The following is a 6,938-nucleotide window of genomic DNA, read 5'->3' on the forward strand; positions in this document are numbered from 1 at the left end:
GGACAACGGGAGTCATTGTTTAATAGGTGTAGAGTTTCAGATTTACAAGATGGAAAAATTCTGGAGATCCGTTTCACAGCAATGTGAATACACTTGACACTACTGAACATGTACCTGAAATTTTTCCCTACATGGTGTTCTTTAGTTTTTTGTTGTTGTTCTTTTTGGTTTTTTTTTTTATTGGAGTATACTTGCTTTACAATGTTGTGTCAGTTTCTGCTGTACAATGAAGTGAATCAGCTCTATGTATACCTATATCCCCTCCCTCTTGGACCTCCCTCCCACCCACCCCCTACCCCAGCCATCTAGGTCATCACAGAGCACCGAGCTGAGCTTCCTGGGCAATACAGCAGGTTCCCACTAGCGATCTGTTTTATACATGGTAGTGTATATATGTCAATCCTGATCTCCCAATTCATCCCACCCTCCCCTTCCACCCCTGTGTCCACATGTCCGTTCTCTACGTCTATGTCTCTTTTCCTGCCCTGCAAATACGTTCATCTGTACCATTTTTCTAGATTCCACGTATACACGTTAATATACGATATTTGTTTTTCTCTTTCTGGCTTACTTCACTCTGTATGACAGACTCCAGTCACTGTGGTGTTCTTTAGTTTTTAATAGAGGAGTTCAAGCTGTTATCATTTCCGATCACTACTGTATTTGGAATTATTTCTGCCATTTTATTTTGTTCTGTTTCCCATCCTTTTTCTTTGCTCTCTTCATTTCTCCCCTTCCTGACTTCTATTACATTACTGAAATTTTCCTTGTTTACTTTTCTTTCCTCTATTTTTTTTTTATTCTTTAGGAAGTTACCACTAAAATTTTGACATGTATTTCTCTCTCTCTCTCTCTTTTTCTGTCTCTTCCTTCTTTTTTCCTAACAAAAGGTGAAACTTTTCTGTCCTTCTCTCAAACCAGGTAATAACTTAAATACATTTTTCAAACACACTGAGTTCCCACCACATCCTACTACCCCCACCATCGCTACTGACGTTTCTGGAATTTTTTTGCATAAAGTATAGATTGCCCAACACATTTTACCACCCCTTTAATCATTTTTGTTTCCATATTTAATTTCATTAAGTTTGGTTCACTTTTTTTATGATGAACTATATTATTTGGGAATTCTTTTAACCTGCTGAAAGCTACATTTTCATGGCTTTTGTGGGTCTAAAGATAGCTTCATATTGTCCTCACTCTTGAATTATGGTTTAGCTTAGTGTAAATTGTTAAATTGATGGTAGTTGTCCCTTAACATTTCAAAAATATTACTCCATTGTCTTCCAGTATCATTTGTTGAAATCAGTTCTAAGTGTAATTGTCTTTCTTTTTGCTGCTAATTCATCTTTTCTCTCTGGTAGCTTTTCACTTTATCTTTCATGCTTTTCAATTTCACAGGCATGGGTCTAGATGTGGGTTCATTTTTATTTAACATACCTGACACTAAGGATGTACTTTTAATCTGAAAATGCGTGTCCTCAATTCTGAAAAATTAATTTCAAGAAAACTGCTTATCTGTCTTTCTGTTTGTTTTTGAATTCTCAAATTTCTTTAAGATGTGTTTTGAAGCCTCAAGTAATCTTTCGCATTTTTCATTTACTCTCCTCTGTGTTCTTTCTAGGAACAAGCTCAGTAGTATCTGAATCCTCTAATTCTTTAATGACATTCTAGAAGTTTCTCTTTTTTAAAGTCAAAGACTCTATACTTGATTGCTGGTTGTTTCTGTTTTTAGTCATTCCTTCTTGAGTTATATCTGCTAGTTTGTGTTTCACAATTTTTTTTCTGGGTCTTACATTTTTGTGTCTCTGAGAATCTTAAAACAAAATGATTTCAGAATCACGTATAGATTGTTCCATTATTTTTATTTTTTCAAGACTGACACAGTCTTCCACTTGTAGATCTTGTTGGCTATCTCTTTTAGTGTTAGTTTTAATTATGTGCTTTGGGATTTTTTTGTTTGCAGGTTTATAATTCTTCTTTGCTTATTTAAGGACCGCTTTCCCTCTGTAGTCATCTTACAATTGCCTTGGGACACTGCTGGACCCCTAGTCCAGAAGGAAGTTTTATATTGGAAGCTAAACATGATCTGGGGCACTTTTCAGATTCAGTCACAAGAACTGTCTGGCAGCTTGGGGTAAGTCCAGCCTGTCTCCTTCAAACACTGCAAGTGAACAGATTGACAAATGCCTTAGACCTGGTCAATGGTCCCTGATTTTCCTACAGCATTTCACAGGTAGAGACCCTGTCCCCGTGTCCAGTTTCATGCAGTGAGCCTGGCTTCATTCCCTTTGACACCTGGGAAACTTTTGACTCTTGGTCAAACTTCTGGTTTTATCTGCTAGTTTTCTGACTTAAAGCTTAATAGACGCATGACTTTAGCCTCTGTTACTGCTGTGTGTTGCTATTTTTTTGTTACTTGAGTTGGTCCATAGCTATTTTCAGGTCATGTTTGAGAGTCACTATGTCATGTATGTGTGCGTGCACACACACACACAAATATATACATATATATATAATTGCCATACATACATAGGTGTTTATACTTGCTGGGTGAAGGTTGAGGCAAGAAATCATGTCATCCTGACCAGGAACAAGATCCTCTAACTGAAATTGAAAGTGATTCTGAGGGAGAAACTGAAGAAGATACCAAAGTTCTACCTTCTGTGATTAGATGGATGGTAGCACTGTTAACCAAGATACAGAACATGGTAAGGTTGGAGAGAGAGGGGAATTAATTTTATTTTACACAATTTGAAGAACTTATTAGCAAAGCAAGTGAAAACTTCAGGAGGCTGTTAGGAAGAGAGCATACAGCTCAGGAGAGTGAAAAATGCTCCTGATGGAGAGATGTGAATCATTATCACGTAAGTTAGTCTAAGCCCTGAGAAGTTATGAGACCAAGAAAGTTTGTAGGGTGAGTAGATAAGAGCCAAAAGTATAGGGGACAAATCAATGAAGTGGAATTAGCGATGCAGCCTGGAAAGAGTTTTCAGAAAGGTAAAAGAAAAATACAGAATAAAAAGGAGACTTAAAATGTATTAATTGCCTAGTATTCATTCATTTATCTAACAAACATGTATTGAGCACTTTTTATATGTCAAGCATTATTCCACTTGCAGGGAATACAAGGACAAACAAAATAACTGGAGTTGCTGCCTTCACTGAACTTAATGTGGAGGGTAGACAATAAGCAAAATGAGTTAAATACATAGTATGTTACCTAGTGACAAATGCTAAAAAGAAAAATGAAACAAAGAAATGGGTTTAGAGGTATCAGGGATGGGGCTAAAAATTTTATACAGGGTGGCCAAAGAAAATTCACTATCATTTGGGTGGTCTTAAAAAAGTGAGGGATCCATCCATTTAGGTCACCGCAGAGCACTGAGTAGAGTTCCCTGTGCTCTATAGTATGTTCTCACTAGTTATCTATTTTATACATAACTGATTCACTTTGCTGTACAGTAGAAATTAACACAACATTGTAAAGCAACTATACTCTAATTAAAAAGAAAAGTGAGGGATCCAGCCACGTTGATATCTGGGGGCAGAGCAGTCCACACAGAGTGGAAAACCTGCAAGTGCAAGCGTGTTGAAACAGGAGCATTCAACTGGGGAAGGGGTGGAGGGGACAAGTGAGAAAAGAGTAGGAGGTGCTGCTGGAGAGGTAACACAGGGGTCAGATCATGGGGCCGTAGGGGCCACTGCAAGAATTTTGGCCTTTTCTCAGTGCAGAACGCATAGACCTTGAAGGGCTTTGATCTGAGGAAAGACTTCTATGTTAACAGGTTCGTGTCATGGCTGTGTTGACAATAGACTAAAGAGGGCACATTGGAAGTAAAGAGACTAATGATGTGACCATTTTATTAATCCAGGCAAGATGTGATAGTCCTTTGGGCTAAAGTTATAGTTGTGAAGGTAGTGAGGATTATATTGTTTATATATTTTGAATCTAGAGTTAACAGGATTACCGATGGGTTGGATGTGAGGTGTGAGAGAAAAAGTGAAATCAAGGATGACCATAAGGGCTCTAGTCTGAGCAACTGAGGGATGGAGTTGTCTTATCTCAGATGCGGAAGACTGTGGGAAGATCAGGTTAGAGAATATCAGCTCGGGTTTGGACAGATCCATGAATTCTTAGTGACATCCAAGTGGAAATGTCAAGTTGGTAGTTGAAAATAAGTCTTGGATGGCTTTACAAATTCAGGAATCATTAGCATAAAGATGGTATTTAAAGTCTTTGGACCAAGTCAGCTCACCTAGGGAATGAGCATAGCCAGAGAAGGAGTCCAAGGCTGAACTCTGGGTTTCTCCAACAATGAGGACCGGGAGATGAGGAAAATCCATCTACACTGACTGAGAAGCCAGTAGTTAAGTAGGCGAGAAACAAGCAAAGACAGTGTCTTTGGAAGCCAAGCAGAAAAAAAAAATGTGTCAAGGAGAAGGGAATAGTTGACCATGTCAAATCTGCTAATTCAGATCAAGAAAGAGCAGGACCGAGAATTTATCATTGGATTTAGCAATGTGGAGATCGTTTGTGACCTTGACAGTAACCTGTTTTGGTGGAGTCATGGGTGTGAAAACTTGATTAGAGTGGGTTCAAGGGAGAGTGGAAAGAAAGAATTTAGGTACAGAAAGTATAAATGATTATTTCAAGGTGTTCTACTGTAACAGAAAAGAGAAATAGGGCAGCCACTGCAAGAGAAAAGCCAGGCAAAGAGAGGTTTTTCTGTTTGTTTGTTTGTTTGATTTTGTTTTATAAGACGGTCAATAAAATCCCAGTATGTCTTTAGGCTAATGAGAAAATTCTAGTGGAGAATTAAAAATTGCTAATGCGTGAGAAAGAGAGGGAGAGAGAGAGACAGAATTTTAGGACCAGAGTTTAGTGTATCAGTGGGCCAACCTTAATCATGAAACCATGAGCATGGGTGACATCCACCCTGGTGTCAGGAGAGAAAGTGGACCATGTGGACACTGATACTGGAGGGTGGGTACATGTGGTGATGGGAGATAGTGGGAGTTCTCTTCTGTCTATAATATCTTCTAACTTCTCAGTGAACAAGGAGTTGGCTGAGATTGAAATAAAGGAGGAATGTTAGAGATTGATTTGATCTCAGCAGAGTAAGAGAGTGATGTAACTCAATGCACTTCCACCAACACAACACTTTCTAAGAACCTGAAGAGATGGCTCATAAACTCTGGATTCCTCTTGGCCACATTTTAAAGCTTCATGAATGACAGGATAAGCTAACTCTTTAATGATGTAATCATTGTATGATTAAATTACTAATTTGTGACCAGTTTAATACATATTGGTAACCATGGTCAAATTATGTATCTACCTTTCCATAATCAAGAAGTCTCAACAACTTTCTGAGGGGCAAGTTGGAAAGAAATGTATGAATGAAACCTACCTATCTTTCTAGGATTCACAATTCAATTTATTTTCAGGGAGGCCATATTTTTGGAATTTGGGGGGAGCATTCACTATTGAATGAGAGATAAGTGTGTGAAGGGGGTGAGAATAAGAGAGAAACTTCCTATACAAACAAATTAGATCAAACCTCATCAGTGCTTTGTATTTATTTTTGGAACAAGCATTGAGACTATTATATTACAAATAAAACAAGTGTTCATAATTGAATGAGACACATCAGTTTAGTGGTGAAGTCCCAGATTCAGGAGTCAGACATCCCTGCTCTAACTCCAATTACCTAAGATGTGAATTATTTAATATCTCCAAACCTCAGTTTCCCTATATGCCATTGGGCGATAACACCTACTTTCTAGAGTTTCTGTGAAGATTATGTTATACAAAAGAATATGGTTCCAAGCACCTGGGTTAAATAAAGATAGCTACTATTATTATTTATTTTACTCTTACTCTGTTATTGAATAACATAGAGCGAATAGGAAACCTGGTTTCATTTCTGCCAGTGAAAATCTTGGACAACTTCTTTGTAATGGGGGAAAAAAAAAACACACCTTCTCGTATACTTATCTCACTCTGAAATTGTAGATGTAAATGAAAAGCTATATCTTTGAGGACAGAGATTTGGGTTCTCCATTTGACCTGAAACTATACTTTGAGTTTTTCTGGGAACTATTTTTCATTTCCTCACTTTTAAAATATGGTTCATAAAATGAGTAAAGTGTTTGTCACAGGGATGTTGTGGAGATCAGGGAAATGACATATCTGAAAGCACTCAGACTACGGTGCCGTAGACACAGCTGAGTGTAAAGGGCCCAGGACCCCACAGTTGAAAATGGATTCCATGTTCTTACTGCGTTTGAGCTGATAGTTTTTGAAGGATGTTGAGGCAGGTCTTTTCATTGCTCTTGGGATCAGCCGTAAGCCTCCACTGAAGAAGAGGACACAGATTTGACTATGAAGAGCTTTCTTCAGCTGCAGTGGTCTAAAGGATGTTGCAGAATCACCTGTCTTCTGTTCTTCAGAATAGCAAAGTGACCTGCTCTCTAGAAGGTTTCAGCCCCGTTTCAACATAAAGGAAGAAATATGAGAAAATGACCTCTATACATTTTTCCTTAAGCTATACAGAATTTACACAGTGATGGGGAGAGTGGAGCGCACTGCAGATAATTCAACAAAGGCTCACTGAGTAGTTTGTGAATAGAAATGTGCTGTCATGTTCTGTTGGTGAAGGAAAGGCATGTTTTTAAAAAGACAGTGATGAATAAGATGAAGGGACAGATTCCTGTCCATTGCCACCACTACCTCAGTGTGGTCCCTGACAATGGCAGAGACAGTGACTGTAAGCCAAAGGGAGAAGTGATTGATTCTCACTGGCAACCATCTGGCAAGATTTCCCAGTGGTGGTCACATCAGAGGTGAGTCTTGAAGAATAAAGCGCTTTATTTTCCCTAAAGTAAATGAATTAGAACTTTGAAAAACAATATAGAAGTTTACAACAAAGAAT

This window comes from Neophocaena asiaeorientalis, unplaced genomic scaffold (genome assembly GCF_003031525.2).
Source record: "Neophocaena asiaeorientalis asiaeorientalis breed wild unplaced genomic scaffold, Neophocaena_asiaeorientalis_V1.1 scaffold134, whole genome shotgun sequence".
NCBI classification, from domain to species: domain Eukaryota; kingdom Metazoa; phylum Chordata; class Mammalia; order Artiodactyla; family Phocoenidae; genus Neophocaena; species Neophocaena asiaeorientalis.